Source organism: Dermacentor silvarum, chromosome 1, assembly GCF_013339745.2.
Source record: "Dermacentor silvarum isolate Dsil-2018 chromosome 1, BIME_Dsil_1.4, whole genome shotgun sequence".
NCBI classification, from domain to species: Eukaryota; Metazoa; Arthropoda; class Arachnida; order Ixodida; family Ixodidae; genus Dermacentor; species Dermacentor silvarum.
In genome coordinates, this window is record NC_051154.1 from 51,092,697 (window position 1) to 51,120,246 (window position 27,550).

At 45.1% G+C, this 27,550-nt stretch overlaps 1 protein-coding gene across 1 annotated transcript in view; it reads left to right on the forward strand.

The window, feature by feature from the left end:
• The first annotated feature begins 509 nt into the window (after positions 1-509).
• LOC119438277 (E3 ubiquitin-protein ligase Topors) overlaps positions 510-27,550 on the forward strand; it is a 43,336-nt gene continuing 16,295 nt past the window's right edge. Inside the window, exon 1 of the mRNA XM_049667852.1 lies at positions 510-2,254. The gene's annotated coding sequence lies outside the window, so the exon portion shown is untranslated. The remainder of the gene's footprint in view (positions 2,255-27,550) is intronic.

Below are 27,550 nucleotides of genomic sequence, written 5' to 3' on the forward strand. Positions count from 1 at the left end.
CGGCGCTTGTCGCGTTCGTGCGTGGTCAAGCGGCGATCCGCATCAATGTGTACCTCCTCCCCCGCTGAGGAGGACATCGTGGCACCCTAGGCCACTCATGAAAGCGAGAAGCGCCGAAAAGCATTAGCATAGAAAAAGGAATCGCTACAAAATCGCGGTCCAGATCCAGTATGTCAGAAAATCGCGCTAGAAGAGGGAAAAAATATAGAAAAAAATATGAAACGCCGCTTTCTGTAAAAACCTTTATTTGGAAATATCTCGATGCGTTTAAATTCTCGCGCAGGGAGTGGCACGCGATGTCATATATAATATAGGCTCCCTCAATGTTTCACGCCTTGCACAGGCTTTTTTTCTTCATTTTTTTCCCCCTGATTTCACATCTTTTGGATTCAGCGATGCGGGCTTGCATAGCTATTGCGTAACATGGCGGTGCCGATGCCGCCCGACAGCAAAACAAATGTTAGCACCAACTTTCACATAATCTCATCTATTTGAGGGCAAAGTATTGGCGACAGTTTGCCGTCATTATAGAGATCGGGCGCTTGCTCTGACATTCCCAGGGGTGCGATCATTAAGTTAGAAGGTTCGAAAAGCGAACCGTTCGCTTGCCGTCGCGGGTCGATCATAATCGCGTTTTTGGTGACGAAAGCATGATTCTGACCACTCACGCGAAGAAACAGAGAGCGATCAATTTGCTTTCCGAACCGTTATAAGATTGCATCCAGGCCTAACAAAAGACGCCGCTTTTGTCGCAAAATTGCTTTGATTTCTATACCAGATAGCGCCCCATTTGGCTGGCCATCCGTTCACTCCACTAAAGGTCTCACCGAGCAGAGAGAGAGAGAGAGAGAGAGAGAGAGAGACTCATAGAGGACGTGACCGTATAGCTGCTTTGCGTGCGTATATACTGTTTATTGACAAACTTATTGACAAACCCTTCAGATGCATCACGTCGCATAGCAACAAGTTGGTTATAAAAGCGAGAGCACGTCATTTTCCCTATATGCTTCTCTCGTGATGTCTAGCGGGCTTGAGACGCTGTATGTGACACTGTACCGCCATCAGGTGGTAACGGAACAGGTGTTTCTTCTATTGTCGGCATCGCCTTGCTGCTGTCGTCATACACACGCTCGCGTCACACAATTGCTCGCCTTACATAAACATGTTGGTGCATCTGGTGACGCTTTGCAGAACCTTAAAACGATGCTGGATATTCAACAACCCGCAAAACGCTTCGAATAACATCGATTGCCACAGTGCGAGGAATCTGCGTAATTTTCGTTCGACAGCCGTATATAGGCCGTATACAAGCACATATGAGACAAAGAGCGACCATTGTAGTGGCCAAGCTGTATGGCGTCAACTTCCATATCCAAGAAACCTGATTTTTCCCCCCTGAACATCTTATTTGATGCCTGGAAAAATAGGTGTCGGTTGTATCTGACGTAGCCGAACACGGTATACTTGAAATATCCCTGGACGGACAAGTTGGCTACTAGCTAGCTTGATGAAGCTTGAGCAGGCTAGATCTATGACAAGCTATAGTTTATAGCCATATTTAAGATGGATAGCACTTGATGTCTCCAAGCCACACGCTTCTAGCCATTGTGAAGACAATTACTTAGAAAAAGTGTCAAATTTGCGAAGGCATTGCAAGGGGGGATCCAGGGCAGCCTCAACGAATTTGAGAGGGGGGGTCGGCTCGACTATACATACGAGTTAACGGGAAAGGAGTGGGGGCGAAACGGTCAATTTTGTAAGCGCGGAAGCTGCCGGCATACTTCGGAAAAGGTGAGGAGATAGTTGCGTGAATAGGGCATATGAAACCCCTTGTAGTGCAATCAGCACCACAAATGGACCGCGCGGAAGCCGCTTCTTCATAGATTTCCTTCCGCACGTTGTGACGCGCGCACGTTCGCCCGTTCAAATCTGGCGCCACATTGATAGCCTGCTGCGACTTGCAGCCCGCAAAGGGGGCGCGCAATTTAATATTTTCATAAAGAGAAAGTACAAAAATTAAATTTATGCTGTTAGAAAAACATAGCTGTGCATTAAAGTTGTTTTAATATAAAAATATGTATGCATGAGAAAATATTAGCGCCAGTAGGTACAGGTGGCGCCACATGCAGCGGCGCTTACGGGCCAATGTGCCGCTTCGCGCTCTTTATGACGCAATAGAACTTGGCCCGCGGAGACAGCAGCTTCTAATCGTGGTCGCAAGATTAACGAGAGAGCATCACTTGATTTCAGTTCGGTAAGTGATTTTATTATATGATTGAAGGGTTCCTAATTTGCTGTAAATCATGTACCACGATTTGAACGGCACTTTGGGCCGTTCAAATCGCCAGTTAACGTTTCGGATTGTCGCATTCATGCAGTTATCGACGGAGCTTGTTTCTGATTGCAAATTCTTTTAGGTTTGTTAACAGCATTTTACCTTTTCCCGCTTTGCAACTTGAATATGTGTAATTCCGTTACCGACTGGATATGTGGTTCACCATTATGCACTGTATTTAAACATGAGCGCGTAAATACCACCAGCAGGCTGCGACTACGGATGAAAAATAAGTGAAACCGAAAAATATCGCATGACAGTCGCCTCAACGCCGTTCAATGACGTCTCAAATAAAATAAAAAATGCTAATGGCCTCGCATTCAGCTCATGGAAGTGTGTCCACTCCACGATTAGGCATGAAGGCAATGCATGTAGTACCAACGGCAGGCAGCAAACACGTGTGGTCGCCGAAGGTAACGGCCGCCTGCCGCTGAGGCCTGTTTTGTACAATGATAGTAAAGAGCAGAAATTTATTATGCTGTTTCAAGGGAAGCCACAAGGGAGTTAAAGAAAATCCTCAGTAGCTCATAAGCATACATACGCAACTATTCATGAAAATTGGGCACGTATTTTAAAACGTTCCACTTCGGCGATATTTCGCTTTTGGCCTTCAGATGCGCGCTGATTGGCTGGTTGAGCAAATTTGAATGACGTTGGGCTCAACCAGCCAATCAGCTCATCCAATTTTGCTAAAACAGCCAATCAGCGCGCATCTGAAGGCGAAAAGCGAAATATTGCCGAAGTGGAAAGTTTCAGAATACGTCCCCAATTTTCATGAATAGTTACAATTACTTAAAAAAGCGTCAAAATTGCGAAGGCATTGCTAGGGAAAATCCAGGGTAGACTCATTGAATCTGAAAGGGGGGGGCTCGGGCTCGACTATCCTAGAGTGAACGGGAAAGGAGTGGGGGCGAAACGGTCAATTTTGTAAGCGCTGAAGCTGCCCGGCATGCTTCGGAAAATTGTGAGGGGATAGCTGCGTTGAGCATATGAAACCCCTTGCAGTGCAATCAGCACCACAAATGGACCGCGCGGAAGCCGGTTCTTCATAGATTTCCTACGCACGTTTTGACGCGCGCACGTTCGCCCGTTCTCATCTGGCGCCACATTGATAGCCTGCTGCGACTTGCAGCCGGCAAAGGGGGTGCGCAGTTTAATATTTTCATAAAGAGAAAGTACAAAAATAAAATTCATGCTGTTAGAAAAACATAGCTGTGCATTAAAGTTGTTTTAATATAAAAATATGTATGCATGAGAAAATATTAGCGCCAGTAGGTACGGGTGGTGCCACATGCAGCGGTGCTTACGGGCCAATGTGCCGCTTCGCGCTCTTTATGACGCATTAGGAACTTCGGCTGCGGTGACAGCAGCTTATAATCGTGTTCGTAAGAACAGCATCAAGAACATCGCTTTATTTCGGTTCGGTAAGTGATTTTATTATATGATTGAAGGGCTCCTAATTTGCTGGAAATCATGTACCACGATTTGAACGGCATATTGGGCCGTTCACATCGTTCAAATCGCCAGTTAACGTTTCGGATTGCCGCATTCATGCAGTTATCCACGGAGCTTGTTTCTGATTGGAAGTTATTTTAGGTTTGACAGCATATTTTACCTTTTCCCTCTTTGCAATTTGAATATGGTACTGGCCTTGAGACTACGACGGGAGCTGTGGTTCAAAAATCTGTCGGGCTGCTCCATATTGAGTGCAAAAAATTATCAGCTTTACACATTAGCTAAATGAAACTTGCAATTTCAAGGTTAAGTAATTTAGTACTGTGACTTTTCCTAAGCGAAATTTATTTTTAAATTTAAAAATTGATTATTTATAAATAAATTTATTTTTAAAAATTGTTTACATAAGATACCTTTAACGTCAGTTGGCCTTCACTATATTTTTACTGAATGGTTTATGTGCTGCACTAACCCATGTGACTGTCAAGACAGCTGCGTCGCTTGCAGTGTTGTCATAGTAGTGTGAAGTAAATGTAGTGTGATTTGTTTGGAGCATATGAATCTATTCATTTACTTATTTTTTGAAAGCGCATGTCTTCACTTGGATGTCATATTTTAAATTCTGAGTGAGCTATCATTGTTCGTGTGACATTCTACCTTTCCTACTGCAAGAGGAAAACTTTGGATGAAGCGATTCACAGCTGTCATTGAATGTGACCATGTAGTAATGCAGGGTTAATTTGGCTGCAGAGAGAAAGCAATGATAATAAATTTGAGACAAGAAACAAGGCTAAAACAAGGTGCATTTTGTTTGTTGAATAGTGAGCTATCATATTTAAACTGTTTCCTTGACATAAGCCAGTGCAGCTTAAGGCTGTTAATAGGAAATGTGCTATTATTTTGCTATTATTGTGCTATTGCCATTCTAATTTAGGTAGTTTGTGCTACCTGCATCAGCTGATCAATGTCTGAATTTTAGAGGCTGCTAGGAACAACTCAACGTGAGCTAATATGCTGTCACACTATCAAAACAGGGGCAGACCGGCTACAAAACTGCTTCTTGAGCATCATCTGCATAAGCCATCATTGTCTTCATTTCACTTTCAACTCATCAATTCCCAAAGCTACTAAACAACGGAAGATTATACACAATTACAAAAACGCTGACTTTGATGCAAGTAACAGAGAATTAACCTCATTTCTAGACTTCCTCCCTGACTTTGACAACCGTTCAGTTCTAACTAACTGGGACCTTTTTGTGTCTAAAGTAAATGAACTAACCAACAAGCACATACTGACTCACAAAATTGTAAATCCACAAGGCCCCTGGTATGGTGTGCATATCAGGCGGCTTGCCAATCGAAACGTTTTTTTCGCTTGGCTAAAAGCTCACGCACTGAATCGAGGTGGGCTACTCATAAATTAGCATTTGATGCTTAGGTAACTGCATTGAAGGTTGCTAAGCATAAATTTTTGTTTACCACTCTTCCATCAATGCTAACAAATAATGTTAAAAATTTTGGAGAACTATCAATCCACCATCTAGTGACCGATGTACATCGCCTTGGATGACTCTTCAGGTTCCCGTCTTCCATGTGACCACACTGTTGGTCTCTTAAACGAAACCTTTGCCAAAAACTTTTTTACCAAGTGTAAAGTGTTCTGCCTGCCACATGTGAATATGACTATATACAAATGCTTCCAATTATTGTTGAAAGGTCCGGTGTCCTAAAACTGATAAATTCTCTCGTAATTAATTCTTCTCCTGGCTATGATTCAATTAACACAAAATTCTTAAAAAGTACTAATGTTGTTAGTTCACTTATTCTTACAAAGCTTTTTCAGCAGTCCCTAGATACGTCAACACTACCTAAAGAATGGACGGTCGGGAAAGTGGTTCCTCTACATAAGTCAGGTAACAAACATTCACCAAATAATAACCGTCCCATTTCATTCACTAATACGTGTTGTAAACTACTTGAACATATCATTTTTTCTGACCTTGTTAATTTCCTTGAGTATAATTCATTCTTCACCCCAGCTCAGCACGACTTTTGCAAAACATTTTCATGTGAAACACAACTTGTTTCATTCAGTCACGAGCTACATCAAATTGTGGATCGTTTTTTTGCCAATTGTATTTTTTTTTCGATTTCTCTAAAGCATGTGACAAGGTTTGCCACAGATTTCTCTTGTACAAATTAAATGAACTAAATCTACATCCTAACCTTCTCAAGTGGATTAAGTTTTTTTCTAACAAATCACACTCAGTTTGTTACAGCTAATGGTTTTAATTCTTTCAGTGATGTACATTCTAGGGTTCCCCAAGGTTCAGTTCTGGGCCCTCTCCTTTTTCTCATCTATATTAACGAGCTTCCTGCTACACTATCCTCTAACGTATACTTGTTTGCTGACGATTGTGTTATTTTTCACGAAATAACCAATGAAACCGACATTAACAAGTTGCAACTCGATCTTAATGCAATATCCAAATGGTATGACTCGTGGTTAATGGAACTAAATACTAACAAATGTAAAGTGCTACATGTTTCCCGTGTTTTTCACCAACAAGCCACTTACCAATTAAACAATGTTCCTTTAGAAACAGTCAACTCTTACAAGTACTTAGATATAACTACAAATCTGTCATGGGCAATTCACACCGAATACGTCATTAACAACGCTAACCGCAGGTTAGGCTACTTGCGCCGTAACTTCTCTAGCTCACCATCTAACCTAAAACATCTACTCTATAAAACTCGAATACGTCGTAAATTAGAATATGCTACTTCTGTATGGGATCCCTGCCATAAAACCTGAAAACGCGCTTAGAACTTGTCCAAAATAACTCGGTTCGATTTATCTTTTGTAATGATAATAGAACTGCGAGCATTTCTTCCATGAAATCTAATCTTTGTCTTCCCTTGTCTGTTCGACGTAGAATGGCACGTCTAGCGCTCTTTCATAGGCTTCATCATCATCGTACACTGCACACGCAATTCTTTACAAGACCCCATTATGTAACCTATCTATGTAACATAAAGAATTTTTCCCAGTCTTATTTCCATCAAACATGTATAGATTGGAACCACCTTCCCGCTGATATTGTAAATATTACTCATCACAGCCTTTTTACCTAACATTGTTTGATAATAGCCTTTTTTGTCAAACTTCACCTAACATTGTATAACCAGGAATTTATTTTTGTGACATTGCAGCATTGTGTTTTGTTCATAATAATCCCCCCCCTACGTTGTTTTACTTCCGATGTACCACATTTGTTTTTATAACATTCCCCTCTATAATGCCTCTGGCCCTGAGGGTATTATAAATAAATAAATAAATAAATAAATAAATAAATAAATAAATAAAAACTCAAAGGTGAATTCCAGTAAAACACGTTGTGGGGCTAGTTGGTGCATAGCTTTCAAAAGATGAAGCGCCAGCAGTGACAGCACACTAAGAAGGAACAAAGACAGGACAAGGCGCTACTTGCAACTGTTTATTGTAGTCAAAGGTGGTTGAATATATAGCCATGGGGAGAGGGGGGGACGAAAAAGGCGGAACACTGATTGTATGAATGCGCACGCGCGAGAACACTGAAGATATGCATGAAAGGATTCGCGAATCTAAAACTTATCTAAAAACATGCTTTCATTTGTGTATATATTCAGAGACGGGGAGAGCTGACACATGTGTCCCCTGTCTTCTTAATCTGGTTGGCTTCCAACAATTCACGCGCCACAGTCTTTACTTTAACAAGATTGTTGTATCATGAAGCCTCGCTTCACATGCTTGTTTATTTTCATTGCCGCAGGCCTTGCAATGAAGAGGCAAGTTTGAGCCATAACCGTATTTCAATGAAAGCTTATGCTCCTGTAGGTGATCATTCATACATCGGTGGGAAAGAGTACGTCGGCCAAACTGGCCGATGTATTAATGAACGCCTTCAGGAAGGGAGTTTTATGTTATCCTATTAGTTAGTAAGGAAAATGGCCGTTCCCTTTTGAAATTTACCATACAAAATGTAAATTTGACATTCAAAATAATGACAATGAGGCTGTTTTGTCATTGTTTGTGCTAACAAGAGAGTACTTGCTTTTTTTTTGTATACCACAAAATTTTTGTCTAGGTTTTATGCCAGCAGTGGATAGCTGTCAAATCAGTAATTATGCTATGAAGCCTCAATTACTTGTTTAATAATACAGAAATATTATTAATACATTCCCTTTTAGTGTGACAGCTCAAAACATGTTCGAAGTGTAGTGTGGCTCTGGATGTAAAACAGAAGTCTATTCACGTCACCAATACTCACTGTGGTGGTCTCGTGGTACCAGGCACAACTGACGCACGCACGCACGTGCACACACACACACTATGACCATGCTGCGAAAACAGATCATTTAACATTAAACAAGGTAACGGGAAAGAGTCGTCCAGCATTTAAAAAAGAAGCACGCAATGGACAGCTTTTAGTGACAAGGTTATTTATTATAACGCCATCAACTACTGCATTGAGCCAACTGGCTCTTGCTTGAGTTGTTTATGACATCGCATGAATTCCAACTACGGTTTCGGCAATGTGAATAGTCTCCTGCTTCATGTCTAAAATAGTGCTGCACTTGGAGTACATATTAAACTAGCTGCATAAAATGTGATGTAATAATTGTGCTGCTCAAGGAATTGAGGCTCCATGTCATAATTGTGGGGTCGGCAAACTACCGAAAAAAAGCACAAAAGTGGGGTACAAAATTTTTTCTGTCAATACTCCCTTCATGCATTTCTCTTAGGTGCATTGATTGATTTTAAAATAAAGTAATAATTTTGATGCACAATTTGTTTTTCATTTCATGTCCCGTGTTAACTCTTGCAAAACACTAGAAACCATTTATCGATCCCTGTGTAAGCAGCTGCATCTTTCCCTGAGGTGGCACGAAGAAGGAAGTTGCGTAGCTGTGATCTCATCAACTATCTTTCTGCATGGGATTCCCGGTTGTCAGTAGAAGATAGCAACAAATTCTTCCAGGGTCAAAATAAAGAATCTTCGTTTAGCAAAAATGGTCAGCCTCCTAATCAAAACATGACTCCGTATTTCAGAATACGGCCCCAGGGGCCGTATTCTGAAACGTTTTATTCTGGTGATAGTTCACCTTCAGGTGCGCGCTGATTGGCTGGTTGAACATAATTGAATAGCGTTGGGCTCAACGAGCCAATCAGCTCATCCAATTTTGCTGAAACAGCCAATCAGCGTGCACCTGAAGGCGTAAGGCTAACTATCGCCGAAGTGTAATGTTTCAGAATACGGCCCCAGAGTAGCAATTGCGTAGTTTGTGTAGTGGTGCGCGCTGTATCTTGACAGCGATCTGCAGATGCGGCGACTTCAGGGTCTGTCGACTCGCGGTCGGCCTGTCGCCGCTTGCGTTGCTGTTCAGTCCTCGCATAGTGCTCGGAAACTCGATTACGAGAAGAACCCAGTACCTCGATAGCCATGCACGAACCCGTAGCAATTAAGTCAACCAGCGCGCTTTGCGTGGCCATAACATCGAATCAGATTTTCACGGCAGTTTTTCTGGAAAAAACATACATAGCTCACACCGTTCTATAAGATGCACCAACGAAAAGTTAGATCGAAAAAAGATGCGTCTTATACAATAGAAAATACGGTATTTGCTTTGGAAATGGCATATGTGGCTTTTGCATATGGATCCATGCATTTTCATATCAGTGCAAGTCTACTGGCACATAAGGCACACATGCAGTGCAATCTACTCATGGCCTGTGGAACAAGGGGAAGTAGAATCGCACATGGTAAGTAGAGCTAACTATAGCACCTGCGAAGCTGAAACAAGCCTGAACATTTAATGTCTACACTCCAGCTACAGCAGTGCTTCCCAAGATGGCTACTAGCCGTAAGTGGAGGGAGCATTAGATGAGCTAGAGTACAGCTCTTACTAAAGAAGTCTACTAGCTGTGGCCTTAGCTAGATCAAGCTGGAAGGTAGACGTCTACTAGCTAGCTGCATGCTTCTTGGGACCTGAATGTTAATGGTACGGTCGGGTGATCCCCTGCAGTGCGTAGAGTAAAAGGGACCATTTACAAGAAAAACAAGTGTGACAATGTAACTTCGAAGCTTGATGTATTGGGCTAGTTCCTAATTTTCTATAGCAACATTACAGTACCAAAGGAGGACAAAGGACAAGATTACAGCACTTGTCCTCGTCGGTTTTAGTCTTGTCCTGCGTCCTACGTTCGCGCTGAAATCCTAGTACCAGCGTGATGATATCACAACTGAGGTGTAGGTGAGCTGCGTCATGGGCTATAGGATAAGTCTTTTTGAAGAAATGTGAAGCGCCCATCTTCATTATCACTATGATCTCTATTGCGGTGATACTACACGTGAAAGGAACTGGTAGCTGCGGATGCATTTCATCGTCCTAAATGCAAAACATAAAGAAGTAAATAAAATTCTGTGGTTTTACATGCAATAACGACAATCTTTAGTTTACGAGATATTAAAGGAACTTGCAAAAGAAAATGAAGAGAATCGCACAATAACATTCCAATGGATGCATGGTCACTGCAATATTCCTGGGAATGTTGCACTAGACAAGGCAGCTGGACAAGCACATGTTGATGTCCCATCTGGTTTCCCTCTTAACACAAAGCAAATTGTGGCATATACTAAGATAGGTCTCAGCCTGTGGTTGCAGAGTGACATGCATACCTGCCAAGTCTCCCGGATTACCCGGGAGACTCCCGGATTCGGACCATTTCTTCCGGTTGTGCAGTTGACAGGAAAATCTTCCAGAAATTGGCTGTTGTGCCCTGTTCCCAAGTCTAGTGCTTTGTCAGGCCACTTTGGCAAAAAAAAAAAAAATGCAACTTTCATCGCGCAAAATTAAGAAAGTAGTAGGGAAACGCTATACATGCGCCACTTCGTTAACTGCAGAGCCGCTCCTTACGCCGACGGGGTTGTTGGGTGCCCTAGTGGTCCAAGTCTCATTAAGCTAGCCAGCGAATGCCGCCTTCCGCAACTAGTAACACTAGACTCTCCATTGTTCTCCTCGGCGTCAGCCGCTCTGGCATTGCATAGGCCTACGGTCAGTCATGGCTTTAAAAGTAAGGAGTGCTAGCGCAGAAGTATCTTCAAGTATTTTTAATGTAGTGCTTAGCCGAAGTGACGCTAGGTATATTGTTGATACCAGTGAGCAATGCAGAGTGCGAACGGCAATTTAACATCGTGAAAAATATGAGGACACAGTGCCGCTCGTCTATGTGTCGCTTGTTCAAGTCGCTGGGAAACTTTAACCTTGCAAAATGTGAAAGAAATTAAATTTCTTACAATCAATCATTATCTGAATAATTTTTGAACACCCGCCGTGATTGCTTAGTGGCTTTGGCATTGCGCTGCTAAGCACGAGCTTGCGGGATCAAATCTCCGCCGCAGCGGCCACATTTCGTTGGCGGCGAAATGCAAAAGCACCCGTGTGCCGTCCATTAAATGCATGTTAAAGAACCCCAGGTGTTCCAAATTAATCCGGAACCCCCCACTATGGCGTGCCTCATAATAGATGGTGGTTGTGGGATGCAAGACCGAGAATTTAAATTTTTAAAAATTTTCGAAGGCGAAATTAGCAACAACGAAATGCTTGCAAAAGTGAGACCTTGATGTTCATGTGGTCATTTGTAAATTACATTGTAATGAAGTTCATGTGGCAGTACTTGAAAATATCGACATTTGGGGGGGGGGGGGGGGTGTTACCGATTGACCCCCCCCCCCTCAGTCGAAATGTATGCCGGACTTAGTTGCTCCGAACTTGGCAGGTATGGACATGGTTTGATCAGAACTCGGAATCACATTTATTTCACATTGACCCGTCGCTTGAATTTAAACTCCCGTCCATATTGGATACAAACAGAGCCTTTGAAACGCTGATTCACTCTCAGCAGCTCGGTACAGCATTAACAGAACATGTTATACAAAAAATTTCAAGAGCCGATAGTCCGGAATGCACTTGAGGTGGCACGCAGATGAGGATATACAGCATCATCTGTTAGAATGTCGGCGACACGATACACACAAGAGACAATGTTTGGCACACGATTTAATGGCATTGGATTGCAAGCCCTTCAGCCTCAGGAAGCATTACTGGTATTACGAGCATTACTGGCCTTTCAAAGATTTCTAGAAGCGAGCAATATTCTTGGCAACTAACAAGTAGAGTGTTAATCTGTGATAAGCTCACTCTGTGATTAATTTGACCTGACTTTGGCCCATTCAATGGCTGGATTCATCCACCTTCGTTTGAATCTAATCCATGTGTTATTATCTGCCCTGATTTTAGTGCAGTTTTGTAACCAGACTTGGTGCTGACTTTCGTGCACTCTTGCGAATGGAATTTGTGTTGCTGTATTTCTGAGTTGATTGACCTTTAGTGTGACATTAGGGTACTTAGGTGACTGGACTATTGTAGTTTGGAGTTGACTTAGTTTTAATGCTTTGAAGTTTTTTTATTTTTTTTTTCATATCTCTATGTGAAAAGGAGTAGCCGGCGCCAGTTAAAGGCGACATCTCCTAAGCACCATATAATTAAAAACACACAATCTTATTATGAGGCACGCTAGTGGGGGACTCCGGATTAATTTTGACCACCTGGGATTCTTTAACCTGTACCCAATGCACGGTACATAAGAGTTTTGCATTTTGCCCTCATCGAAATGCGGCCGCCATTGCCGGGAATCGAACCCGCGACCTCTTGCGTAGCCCTGCAATGCCATGCCACAAAGCTACCCTGGCAGGTGTCTGAAAATTCAGCGCAAGAAACAAATCACAGGAACAGGAATGCATTTTAAACTCGATTTAATGATGACCACGGTCAGATTATTTCGTTAAACCGAGAAGTTCGTAAAATCGAGAAAGGGATTTTACAGTCCTTTTGAATGCTAAAATTCTAATGTAGTGGCACCCAAAAGCTATCATGGCATTGTATTTGCCGCTAACCCACGCGTGCACGTGTGAAAAGTTCGCAAGGGCAGCCCGAATTGCTTGTGTGATGCAGGCCTGGTAGACGGTCACGTAAAGCTATGACAGGCAGCTGATATGCAAAGATGTGGAGAACGAATGCAGTGATTGTGTGAGCAGGTCGAGCAAGGAGGAGAAGGAAACAACTTCATTAAATATAGAAGGGGAATGGGGTGGTTACCTTGGCCACCCATTCCGCCAGCTTTGTTCTTCGTATCCTAGGCTCCTTAACGCCTTCTCCCACTCTTCGGCCGAGGGGGCTCGTCGCATCAGGTTTTTGGGTGGTTGGTTATTGGCGAACCCCCATGTAATGTGTTCCTGGCTGGCCTACTCTAGGCAACATTACCTGCAGCTTGAGACGCTATTGTCCTTGAGAATGGCAGCGAGCCGTCTAGGGCTCAAGGTTTGCGCCCTTCTTATGGCAATTGACAGTTCCCTATCAAGCACATTGCAAGGTGTGGAGTACTGGCATCTTTCCTCTCTCAGTCAATTAAGACGATCTCCGTAGCTTAGGTACTTTTCTTCTTGGTTCCCTAGTGAAGTTTGCCCCTCCACCTGGTTTGTGGGTGCGCAGGCTGCAAGGTGAACGGCTTCATTACCGGGGTTACCCTCATGGCCTGGGACCCATAGTAGTTTGACTACCAATTCTGGTTCTGTCAGTCTTATTTTTGCAGGGAGGCCGACGTATCCAGACCATAGTTATTAATTGCCAACATGGAGTTTGTCACAATAAGTCTGGTGCCTTTGATGCGCATGCTATGGCCACCTCCTTGGCTTCAACTATGGATCCAGCCCTTATGGTTGCAGACCATAGGGTGTTGCCGCTGACATATACCACCGTGATCGAATACTTGTCTAGTCCGACGGTTGACGCGTCTATGTGCCGTTGCTTTTTTCAGCAAATGATTTTCGTAGGGCTCCTGCATTTGCTTGCCGTCTGCCAGCATTCTGAACATCCATGTTCTTTGGTAGGGGTGGAATTTTGATTTCTACTTTCCTTGGTATTTTTGATCTTTTGCTTGGGCCAGTGTGTGGGGTGAGGCTTACCATCCTCAAGACTTCATGCCCCTGTTGCATGCAAGACAATCTTCACCACTGCGTCGCCCTTTATGCTTGTATGATTTCTGAAACTGCGTTTCTCAGTCCTAGCTGCATGAGCTTGTCATTACCAATTCAGATGGGCAGACCTATGGCTACCCTGTAGACACTGCGGAGCAGGACGTCCATCTTGCTCATGCGAGAATTTTTCAGTTAGAGGAAGGGGCATGTATATGCAATTCTGCATATGAAGTATGCTTGGATCAGCCTGCATGCCTCTAAAGCTCTGAGCTCCTCCTCTCCGAGTCCAAACTTTTTCCCAGTTGTTCTTTGCAATAGTCAGGGGTGGGACTCCTGCGCCAATTGTGCCATTTTGATACAAACCCAGATTCCTACGCCAAACTGCGCCAATCACAGAAATTTGACCGAAATTGCGCCACCCTACACCAGAACGGCTTCGGCATGTGCGCTTCGGCAGTGGTCACGAACAGCGAGCCGATTTGTTCTCAGAAAGAGTGTGGCCGTTCACATTCCGCAGAACACGCGACGGCGCTTCCAGCACAGTTTCTCGCGATTTTCCTGCTTTTAACACTGGACTCTTTGGCGCTTCCGGCGCTCCGGCCACTCACGGCTGTTGTCACTGTCGGAACGGCCAGACCGGCTGTATTTAGAGTGTACTAGAATACGGTTGAGTGAGCCGAGTGGCGCGGTGCTCCCTAGCTGAGGCGCAAGATAACGAAAAGCAGGCTTAGGGCACTGTGAGCGAACTATAGATATTAGGGAGGCTCACGCTGCCGCGGGTTCAGCGGGCGGCCGTCTCTGTTCCCAGGGCCAGTATACCGTAAAAATATTCTAATCTTTTTATGCACACATCGGCGAGGCGCGAGACATTTTGACATATCGCGAAGGGCTAATTGCGGATTTGGAACAAAAATTCGCAGTTTCGCCCGAAAAGCGAAGCATCGATTGCGATAGCAAATTAGTAGACATCTATACGAAGCAAGTGTAGTTTTATCGGCCGTATAAACTTGTAAACATTCGCTTACTAACTGAATTAACAAACATGGTGTCACGCGAACATGCATGAACACGTCTCACTCGATGACCACGGAAACTGGCTGTCTAAACGCTGGAGTGAGGAATCGCAGCAGCAGGAGAGAGCAAATTGACCTGCATGCTGCCTCTCGCTTCAACTCGAGGTAAGCGGCGAAAACACAGCGTGCACAAATCTATGAGCACTCGCACTCTATCCCCATCGCAGATCGCTTGCAAAATATGGCTCGCGCTACCGCGCCATACGCAGCAGCCGTCGGAGAATGCCCTCCTCCAGAGCGATTCTTTCCAGCACCTTGCCCAAATACAAGGTCAGGGAAATCGTGCGCAGGTTTTCGAGGTTCACTTTATTTTCCAAGCTTCGGAATGAATATGACTTTAGTTTCTTTCCAGGAGTGCGATATTTCCCCTGTGCTCCTGATGCGATTGAATATTGTGACGCTCTAGAGCGATCTGTCATCTAAGTTCTTTAGCATTTTATTACTGATGCCATCTTCACCGGCCGCAGAGGTGGTCTTGAGGTCTGCGAGTGCAGCACTGACCTCTGCTTTCGTGATGTTCTCGTCGATGTTCTTGTTTGTTTCGCCTGTGTACTTAATGTACACGTTGCGGTCTGTTGTGTTCATATAGCGGTCCGAGAGTTCCTTGACGATTTCCTCGTCCCTGGAGGGGTGTGATCTAAGTAGTTTAATTATCCGCTGGGCAGTTTCCCCTTTGGCATTTCCGGGTCTGCTAGGTGTCTGAACAGCAGCCAGGGGTTCTTAGTTCCGTGCTGCCCGTTTATGTGGTTGCATAGCTATATCCATTGGATGGAGCTAAGTGTTTGCAAGTACTTTAGCATCGCCTGCTTGATTACAGCTAGTTGTCATCTAATTTGGCAGTTGTGCTTATTTTTTGATCCATTCTGCCTGGAGTGTTGTTACTGCCACATGTTGGTCAGCTTGGAGTTCAGTTTGGGCCAGTCATCTTTTATTGGCGCCTCGACCGTGGTTTCCTCGGTGTTGTTTTGGATTAGCGCTTTGGTCCATTCCTCTAGATTATTTGCCTGGCGATTTCGTTTACACCTGAATATGTCCAATGTGCTATGTCTGACAGGAGTTTTATTCTTGTATCCAGCGGGTGGTAATGTCTAATATACCGGGTGCTTCAGCGAACACTTGAAATTGAAATGCATAATTGACTAACAAAAATTTACTAATTAAGTTTTTAACTAATTACCTGATGGCTCATATTGCAATTTACAAATTGTAGCCGTAGAGTTTGCAAGGCGGATCCACTTGGAACGAATTCTCGGGATGACACCAGTTTTGAAATATTAATTCCCGAACTTTGTGGAGAAATGCATTGGCGTTCGAGTTGTTTGCTTAACAAAACATCGGTTTATGCATTGAAGCACAGAAGTAACTGGAACGCCAATGCATTTCTCCGCAAAGTTCGGGAATTAATATCTTGAAACTGGTGTCATCGTGAGAGTTCGTTTTAAGTGGATCTGCCTTGTGAACTCCACGGCTCCAATTTGTAAATTGTAATATGAGCCATCAGGTAATTATTTAAAAACTTAATTAGTGATTTTTGTTAATTAGTCCATTATGCGTTTCATTTTTTTGTGCAAGTAATGTCCGCCTCTTCGAGTAGACCAGCTCATTAACTAGATTTGCGGTATCTGCCACAGGCAACCTTTAAAAAATTTTGAAAGTGTTCGCTGAAACACCCTGTATAATAATCACTGCCGAGACTGAGGCTTCCGTTTGACCATGCTGCTCCCTCAATTAGTCTGGCAATGTGTTTGATGTATTTTTGGATACACTGTTCCCGACCCTTGTTGGCTGTGAAGGGTCCGTGAGCAATATCAACTCATGGTTACTTGCCCCATTCGCCAAGGTGTTTCCCTTCCTTGTACAACTTGCATAGCCCCACAGAGTGTGGCGGGCATTGAAATCACAAAGCACTAGGAGTTGCGAGTCTACCGCCTCCTTTCTCGTTTTCCTCATGATCGAGGCAAATGGTATCATTTTGCATTGCGGTGGGTTGTATACAATATGTACAGGCACTTGTGCTTCTTGCTTTGTGGTATCAGTTGTATGAATGTGTAATGTAGATTTTCGATTTCCAGGTCGATTTACGCCGCAGTTATGTTTCTTTGCACTGCAATGGCTGTTCGCGTGCAGGGTTTTTTTGTTGTCGGGAGCTCACTAAAACTCGCGAGGCCTGCTAGTTTCACTGCAGTTTCTGTCTCTTGCGACGCAATGACGTCTATTTTGGGGTCAAAATCGGTGATGGTGAACTGTAGAGCTGTGTTTTTCTTGGTGAATGACCTACAGTTCCACGAGAAAGTTTTTCCATCCATCCTATAGTTCCACTGCAGGACTAAGTTGTCTTTCCTGCCATAGGTTTCTGGTCTAGCGTTGGGCACGTTTGTTTGGTTGTTGCTATGGCCGTCGCTAGACCTCTCCGCATAGGGTCAACTCGACTTTTGGTAGAGAAAACGATGATTGTGAGGCCTCCTTGTTGCCCACTTGATACAGTACTTCTGCGATCTTCACGCTTAACATTTCCCGAAATGCTTTGAGCGTCTTTTGCATCACTACTTGCCTAGAGTTGATTTTCTCGTCCAAGCTTCTGGCTAAGCTTGCTACTGCGATTTCTACCGCCTCGATCCTATGTATGAGGTTGGTGGCGTTCGCATGCTGACAAGTGCCCTCTTCCGTCATTTTTCTTTTTGGTTTGCGCACATGCTTTGTTTCCATAATTTCCACCGGGTTTCTGCGGACACTAGCCGCGATCTCCCTTGCCGCAGGTGTCAGATGGGTGGAGTTCGGGTGCTCCAGTGCCTTAATTTTGCCTTTAGCAGTGATGGAAGCCACATTTTACTTTTTGGAGATTTCGGAGCAGAAAAAAAATGCTAGTTTGGAGTAGCTATTCGTGTTTTCGGAGCAGATCGCAAAATATGTCATACGCCTCCTACAGTTAAAAGCATCACCGAAGTGTCTCAAATATCAATATTTATTACGAAACATGTTGCACATACATTAATCAATGCAAATCGCAAGAAACAATTAAGAAGATGGATAGTTATCGAACATGCAATAAAACAAGCTATATATCTAAAATACCAGTACTTGTGGCAGAAATGAGATGAAACTGGTAAAGCTGAGCACCACATTATACAAAAAACCACAATTGCATAAAGTATAAACCACATGCAAGCAATCTTAGGTGCGACAGCGACAAGCGACGCGATGGAAATGGCTGTCGCCTACAAGTCGTACCGCACGCGCACGACGACTTTGAGTGACGTCTCTGCACCGGTGTTGCCGGTAGAAGGGTAGCAAATACGCCCCAAAACTGGCGTGACGTGTGCTTTAATAATTTAAGTTGATGTGTTTTACTGTAAAGAGCAGCATAAACGTTTCTAAAGGTCTTGCACTAGGTTCTTCTTGCAGGTATCAAAATTTTGTTGTTTTGCTTGTTCCGTGTGACAATCGGTAGTATCTGACTGATATAAATTCTGTTCCGGCTTTGCACTATTGGCTAGTCGCTCACAGCACTTCCGAGCGACTAATTCTAGATTTTCAGAACCAAGCGATTGAGCGACAAGAACGAGTGATCTGTTCGTGCGATGGCCTGTTGCGTCGGTCGAAGCCGTCGCTCGTCAACCGTCGCACACAAAATCACTCATGCGGTTTGGGCTTAACCGTTGCCAAAGCAGCAGTTGATAATCGAATCGGTATGAGATCGAAGTAATCTCAGTCACTGTCACACTTTGCCAAAATAGTCTGCATGTCAAGTTCGAAAATACAGCTAAATGAGCTATATATTCGAAATGCCAGTTCTTGTGGCAGAAATGAGATCAAATACGACAAAGCTGAGCATCACAATGTAAAAGTAATCAGTCGCATATCACAGTTGCCACAGCAGCAGTTGGTAAACAGTACGAGATCGAATTACTCAGCACCATTTCGGAGCAGGTTCGTAGCAGTTACCAACAAAAATGACAGTTTGGTGCAGCAAGTAGCAGCGTTTCTCTGGAGCAATTCGAGCAGCATTTCCATCACTGCATTACCTGCCTTGAGCTGCTTTCGAAGTTCTCCGACCTCCACCGACCTCCAATGAGCCCCCTTACCGTTTCGTTGTTCTCGATGGGTCCTCTGTCGTCTGGTCCGGCTGCAGGGGGCTGCCAGGCCATCCTCTCGCCTAGCCCAGGCTGCCCCTTGGCCCTTGAGGACAATCCGCTGGTTTCACGACCGTGGCTGGCAAAGTGCCCCTGTGTTATGCTCCCGTCTATGCGGGACGACCGTATACCGAGGTTCCTTGCGCCTTGATTTCCCAGGGTGGTGTCCCTTTGCTTGTTTTGGTCTACATGTGAAAGGTGGTTGCTCTGCACGGCGTGTGCTGGGCTGAGACGCTGTGCCGGCATGGATCCTCTCCTTGGGCTGGCTTGTAGTTGCTCTGCCCCCATTTGTCGCGATGTTACTCTTCAGTTGCATTTGGTAATAATACTTGAGCTTGCAGTTTCTGCCACCAGTGGGGTGCCCTCGTTTGCAAACAATGCAACGAGCCTCACACGTTGGCTTCGTGCCGCACTCCGGTGTGACATGGGATTCGTCCCCGCATCTGTTACACCTGGCTTTTCTTTCCTGTAGGCACACTTCTGCTCTATGTCCCGCCCGCTGGCAGTTGAAGCATGCCTCGACACGCGCGCGGAACGGGCGGACAGCCCAAGTGGCTCCCCATTATCCCATATACTCCGGTTATGTGCCGGCGAAAACGATCACCACATGCCTTGAGGACCCTAGGCGCCTCGCTCCAACAAGCTGGATTCCTTGGATTTCTTGCTTGAAATTCTTTATCGCTACGTCGTTTTCATCGGAACTGCCGTAGTACAGTATCCCCTTAAACGAAATCTCAGGCGCCGTTGCGGTAGCGATAACTTGGATTTCTTGTTGGTCGACCTTGAGGACCTTCAAGTTGTATATCGCAGCCCTGGCTCTGGACGGCGTGCTACTGAGTGCAGTGTTGCTGCTGGGGTACACCCTGAGTTGACCCACTGCAATGACTTCCTCCGTCTTGCGCCGTAGTGCAGACAGCTCTAAAACAGTTTCGCCGGGCCGAATACCAGGAGTTTGCTGTTTGTGGCCGCAAGACGACTTTGTAATCCCCGGGCGATGGACTCGGTAGTGGTTTGCTCCTGGGGAGTGGTCGCGGTCGAGCCCTGGACTTGGCTGCGGTTTTTCCGGTTCTTCGTTCGGTGTCTGGCGCGTTCTCTGCGGCCTGCACTGTAGCCTCTTCAACTCGGGACGGCTGGCGTGCCGTGAGCGCAGTGCAGCTTTAGCCTTCTTCATTCTCCGTGATTTCCTCCCCTTCTACCACCACCTCCATCAGTGGCAGCGCGGTTGGGCGGCAACGCGAACAGCGTTGCGGGGCGAGCTAGCGAGCGTCTCCGACCACTCCGGCGCCATTAGTCTTAGCGCGGCGCATCGGCGTCGCTCGACCTTCGGAGCTTGTTAGAAGAACTGCGTCCGACTGGCTCATTCGTCGATGTTAGACGATGCCGGGCGTCTTCCTTCAGCCCCTTAAACATTCTGAGGGCTTGAAACGAGGATGACGCGCGCAAGTCGCAGAAGGAGCTCGAGCGACGCACACCGCACTGAACGATACAAGAAAGTTGGAGGTATGCCTCAATCAATCGCACAACGGGAGCGACTAAATCCCCACCAGAACACGCCAGTGTTGCCAGATCTCGTCTTGTGCGGTTCCCTAGATTTGCGAGGCGGAGATGTCCCTAGTGAAATCACGCGACGGCGTGCCGCGCTCGCCTTCTTATCGCCTCCCCCTCCTCGTACGTGCGTGCGCCAGATTTCAACGTGTGCACGCAGGAGATGAACGTAGGCGCAAGGTTTACACTTGCAGCTTATTCTGAAGAGAAATGAAACTATATTGCATTTATTTATGAGAAATCTAAGTTAGCACGTGTTACGACAGGATAGGTGAGCCTCAGCTAGGCGACTGGCCACGGCCGTCTGGTGTTGAGCGATCGGGCAGTGACGAGACGCTCTCTCGACTCGTTCTTGACGCCTTTTGTCGCCCCCCTCTCCCCCCCCCCCCCCCTTCTTAAAATTATTTTCTGTTACGTTAATCACTGTCGCACTCTTCAACATTCACCTGATTTTTGAACGGCGTGGCGGCGCCTAGCATTCCTATATTTGTTTCTGCGTGGACTTCCAAAGCCATTCACCTATCTGCCCTCCCACCTGTTTGTTGTGGCGGTTTCTTAGCTTCCCTGGCCCAGCCCACCCGTCCTTGACATACCTTGCTGTGCGCAAATCAGCGTTCTGTAGGTCGCTCGATCTTGTCGATGCTCAACACATTTAGCAAATGTAATGCTATCTATTCCGCAAGGCAGTTGCTGAACTTATGGTGGTGCAGTTTATTTTGCAATCAGCATGTCATCAGCACTGCATGGTTCCAGCTAGCAGGCTGACCTGAACCGATTATTATAAAAAATTTGCACGTCTGAGAAAACTCGATCTCGGTTCCGTTTGTGCCTTTGCATATTCTGCATCTCATAGCAGCACACACTTCACGACTTATCGATTCACAAGTTAGCCTATAACTTGCGTTGACAAACGCGCTGACGATCTACAGGTGCATTGCAACAGTCGATCGCCTTACTTTTTCAAAGACCTGCCACGCGGACTTCCCGTAGCTCTAACCGGCAACAGCTTACTGGTTCAAGAAAACGGAAAGATCATGTTTCTAACGTGACTTTTTGGAATCATGAGGTTAGTGGGTGCACAGATGTGAACAGTGAACAGATTGCGCAATTTGAGAACACAGAAAGAGCTTGAAGCTTTACCGCGGAGCGAACTAAATTTCTGGTCAAATAAACATACACAAAAAGGGTCGCCACCAAGACGATTCATCCAAATGATCGCACATGCTACACAAGACATAAGGCATCGCCGAAGATGAAGTTGTTGACAGTCTTAACAATCTCCCCGTGAATTCATGTGAGCGCTCGCGAGATAACGCAATCCTGGCTAAAACAAACACAGAAAATATTATAAACAGAGCAATACACATAGGCGGGTCCATCATTAATCATATGGGCAGCAGCGAAAAAATATGCACAGCGAGTTTCACTTCGCCTGTTGAACTGGTCGACTTGACTAGGGAATTTCGGCCTTCATTCTGGGTACATGAAAGAGCTAATTTTGGTGAGCAGCCCAGAGTTGCCAGCATGATGTTTTCTATACCGCTAACCTTGGGCGATATTGCGGTCTGTATTTAGTCTCGCGCTGGCTAGATGGGTATCTAGCCACCGTAGCGCGGCGCCGATTCAGGCGGCTTTCTTCTCATTCTTGTAAATCTCCATTGTCCTTTTTTTCCATTCTTTCCATTTCCACTGTCTCTATTTCTCTCACTTTCTTTCTGATGACTCCTGGGTGTCTATTTACAGTTTCGATTATCTTGTACTTGGTTGCCAACTTCCTTGACCTCTTCCTGGATGGATGGATGGATGGATGGATGAGGCTGAACCCTTTAAACCGGGCGGTGGCATACGCCACCTAGCCATGACTATTAACATATTTTGTACTTTGTGGTGGGTGAAATTTCACCCCTGCCTTGATTTTATCCACCAATCAGATAACATCTGTTTGGTTATTTCTACCCGCTTAAAGTCTATTTTGCCTTCACTGTCCCTAAACCCCAATGCTTTGAAAAAATCAGCCCCGTTGCCTTGCACTGTAGGGTTAAGCCCTTTACAGAAAAGTATGAGGTGTTCAGCCGTTTCCTCTTCTTCTCCACATGCACAGCACAACGTGTCTATACCTTGGTACTTGACTCGGTACATCTTAGTCCGCAATACTCCCGTCCTGGCTTCAAACAACAAAGAGCTTCCCCTAGAATTATCGTAGATATTTTCTTTGGCAATTTCTTGCTTGAAAGTTCGGTATGTGCCCAGTGCTGATTTCGTCTGCATCCCTGTTTTCCACAGACCCCTCTCTGTTTCCTTAACCTTTTTCTTAACCGCTGTTTCCTGGTTTGCACCCCTCCTGCAGTCCAAATATTTGATTGACAGTTTTCTGGTCAGCTTCCTCCATTTTGTATCAACATTCCTCATGTACAAATAACTGAAAACTCTCCTTGCCCACCGCTTTTCTGCCATCTCTCTCAATCGCTCCTCAAATTCTATCTTGCTGCTGGCTTCCCTGCCCTCGAATGACGTCCATCCCATGTCACCCTGTACCCCCTGATTTGGTGTGTTTCCGTGCTCCCAGAGCCAGTCTACCTACCCCTCGCTGCTTAACTTCCAACCTTGCTCGAACCTCTGATCTCATGCACAGGACCGCATTGCCGAAAGTCAAACTAGGGACCATCACCCCTTTCCAAATCCCTCTCACCACTTCGTACCTATTGTAATTCCACAGTGCCCTATTTTTCAACCATCGCCGCCCCTAGCGCCATCTGGTACGCAAGAGCGCTACCGACAGCTGAGGCCGTCGGGTGCGACAGTTTTCACAACAAATCCGTGTAGGGGCGGGGCCTCGCCTCGATGTCGTATCACCATTTTTTTTTTTTTTTCGATGAAGACGGCGACGTTTGAACGCAATCATATGGTTCGCATGAATGCGTGCTCTGGAAGCGTGGCTGTATGGTTTATGGGGATGTACACCGACTCAATATGCAGGTATAGAATGAACAACCGTGCCACCTAAATACCTTGGTGTACCTTTTGATGCATATAAGCTTAGTGCACATTTCTGGCGGAAACGTCCCAAGCAACCACGGATATCCGTCGGACGTCCTATGGATATCCTTTTCCGATATCACGGACCTCCGATGGACGTCCGCAAATCTCCAACAGACGTCCATCGGACGTCCGATGGATATCAAAAAAAAAAAAAAAAAAAAAAAAAAAAAACATTTGTACATCCATCGGACATCCGAAATGGGATCCTGTGGCGGACGTATTTCGAACGATATATGTGTGCCGTGTATATATGTATGTGTGAGTGTGTGTGAGTGCACACACACACACACACACACACACACGCGCGCGCGCGCGCGCGCCTTGAAGCAGCGATAGTGGAATGCATTCAAGCACCCAACTAATGTTATATAACAACCGGTCAGGTGCTTCAATGCACTCCACTGTCGCCGCTATGCTGCAAAAAAAAAAAAAAAAAAAAAGCGCCCACACCAGCTTCAAAATACAAACTATTTACTGCTACCTTATGTTAAAAAGCCCACAAAGCACACATGTTCGTAGCATAAATGTACATGCTGATATAAAGGAAATTTGTAGACTTATAGATATCATGACTGAAGTTAGAACAGCGCGAAGGCATAAAAAACAAAAATAAGAAATTCCTTTCAACATGTTAGTCTAACAAAAGTGGGAAAGACAACTAAATGAAGTCTCATGTGATTATCATACTTATTTTACTTCTTAGTACTGTCAAACCCTAGGAGGATTCATTATAGGTACATGCTTTAGAATATTAAAGAAAAAAAGTCACAAGCAAGAATAAACGTGTGGCGGAAACCACAAAAAGACAGTACAATATGTAGTGTAAGTGTAAGCATCAAGGCTTACCTAATTTAGTAAGGTAAGAGAATGGACTAGACAAGGGACGGCAAAAAAAAAAAAAAAAAGTGGGACGAAGAGCCACCTACTTTGTCGTCCTTTTTCTCGTTTTGCGGTGATTAAACAGGATTTCTTAATACAGACATAAACAAGTCTACACAGAATAATGTAAGATATCATTCAAACACAGTTATGTACATACAAAATGTCAGATATAAAACGCATTGTTCATGATATGAAAAACATAAAATGTGGCGCACCTGCAAATGTGGCGCACCTGCAAGTTTCAACACAGAAAGCCCTGCCACTTCTGCTAGTTCGAGGAATTTATGCATTGTTTACCAGTAATTAAAATTTATTATTTGCACACAAGGAGCTTTTTTTTTCACTCAGCAGCATGGAAAGAAAAACATTACGTGCATGACACTTACAACTGTGAACTTTTCGTGCTTTGGCTACAAGAACGATATATCGGGTGAGCCATTACACATACCCATAATTAGATGCGGTAATGTCCACCACAAATGAATTTTTATATCAGTATAGCCAGTACTTGCACTTAACGACAGCAGAATAGTAAATGAATTTGACCTCTTTAAACATAAATACATTTAATTTAATGTTATAAGGATCTTTAATACCCGCTGAGCCCGAGGTCGGGGTTGGCGTCATGCTACAATCCGCATTAAATTCTGATGCTGCCTCTGTACAACGGCAAACATCGCAAGGCACACAAAAATTCGCACGGATAGGACGACAACACATGTTAACGCTTGTATGCGACGTACATGTACAGGGTCATCCACGTATGAACACGGCGCCGCGTGGCCATGCTCCGCGGAGCGCCAGCGCTAACGGCGCAGCCGCCCATCGAAGCTAAGCGGCGCAGGCGCACAGGGGCTTTTGAGGTGGGGCTTCGTGTCGTCTGCTAAAGTGCGCGAGCGCGCTGTGCTTTAGCAGACAACAGACGGAACAAATACGACTCGCTCGCGCGCTTTATCCGACGACACGAAGCCCCGCCTCCAAGCCCCTGTGCGCCTGCGCCGCTTAGCTTCGATGCGCGGCCGCGCCATGTGCGCTGGCGCTCCGCGGAGCGCGCCCACGCGGCGCCGTGTTCGTACTAAGAGTGGACGACCCTGTACATGCACCGCTGCATCGTTCTGGATTTGCGAATTTTCCGGCTACGCGAGAACCGAGATTCGCGTGTATGGCTTTCCCCTCACTTTAGGGCTTGATGGCACCTGTGAACAAAACACGTACAGATACTCCAATGGCTCAGATAGAGATAAATGTAGCTGTCACACCTCAATAGCTGAGCAGGTGACTTCGGGCAGGCTGTGAAGATGGCAAACGAACCGACACTAGAGTTTACCGACACAGCAATGGCGCTTCGCCGCCATTAAAATGATGGGACGGTGGCTGCAACTTGGATTGGATCCACTCATAGGCGGGAAGTTTTCATTTTTCCGGGGGGGGGGGGGGTGCTGGGGCCCGACCAGCTTTCCCAAACTTACCCATATATATATATATATATATATATATATATATATATATATATATATATATGCCCTCTGCTAACATTCTTTTTCTTATTTCTAGCTTTATGGTGAAAGCAATTATATCGACACTTCAGGCAAATCCATCAGCCTATCTATCATCTTCTACATCAAGGCATACGCAAGACCACCATCCTACTTCGTTGACACCCTATTTTGCACGAACAGACTTATTCAAGTTTTCATTTTTTTCCTCGCACTGTAACTGATTGGAATGATTCTTTATTGCCTTTCGCCTCAATTTGATGTTTTTGAAACGTTATTAACTCTGTTGTATTTACCTTGTTTACCTTTTTACTCACCCTGCTTGGACCTGTACAAGGTTTGCAGTATTGAATAATAAATAAATAAACAAATAAATTGTCGCCGTTGTCGTCGCCGTGATGTTCCGCATTAAATCCAAAAGCCATACACGTGAGCGACCCATATCCTGTGGGTGCGGGAAAAGGCACGTAACAGTGAGCCGAAAAGGATGTCGGCTTGATGGGCATTATTTCCCACGCGCTCAATATTCGGGTTAGTTGTAGGTCACGTAATCAAACGCGAATGGGAAGGAGAGCACGCGTCTTCTCCTCTAGCCCTGCCGTAGTTGTGAATGACTGTGCGCGGCTGACACTTATAGGGCCCGCGTGCCATATCTAATTGTTGGTAATCATTGGTGTGTGCAATGATAAAGGGCGACCAGGGATGGCTGCTAACTTCATGCGCGCTGTCTTCATTGCCGGGCTGTCTTTCTGTCTGCGCCCCTAGTGTTGCAGAGTTAAGAGACAGAGGTCATCGCAGATCACTCACAGAGGCCGTCAGTAGTGGACATAAAAATATGCAGATAATGATGATGAATCTAATTTTAAGAGTTGCGGTAAATCGCGCGGCTGTACGAACCGTTCGCCTCCGCTGCCGACGTTCTTCACAATGCTTGCGTTGTGAAGGCGAGTGCTCGAGGTCACCTAGTGAGGTATTTACAGGTTTACATGGTCCGTGCTTACTATGTCCACTATGTCCACTATGCTTAATATTTTAATTTTAGGTGAATGTTTACTACAATTTATGTGGCCACTATAACATAACGTATAGACTCGTGTAAGGGCCACACTTTTCTGTCGCGATTTTGACGAGCCTTTCATGGGACCGGGTCATTGAATTCATTTTTCCAACTACGAGTATGAAATCCGCAGTAAACCTCTGCGATCGCCTCCTCTCGACATCCAGTAGCGACGCGCGAAAGAACGCTGCGCGCGACAATTCGCTGTTGAGCCCGATCAGAATCAGCGCACGGAACGCGATTGATTCTCGGTTGGATGTCTGTTTTTTTTTTTTTTTTTTTTTTTTAATATTGGCTGTCAAGTTATGGGTGCGGCCCTTACACGGGTGCGATCCTTACACGGATTTACACGGGAAGAATCTTCCTTCGCGTAATTGTCTTCTACTTCGCTATCACTAATACTGCTTCGTCTTCCCGGCCAAACTGCACTCTATTTTTTTAGTACTTTGAGTCCGAG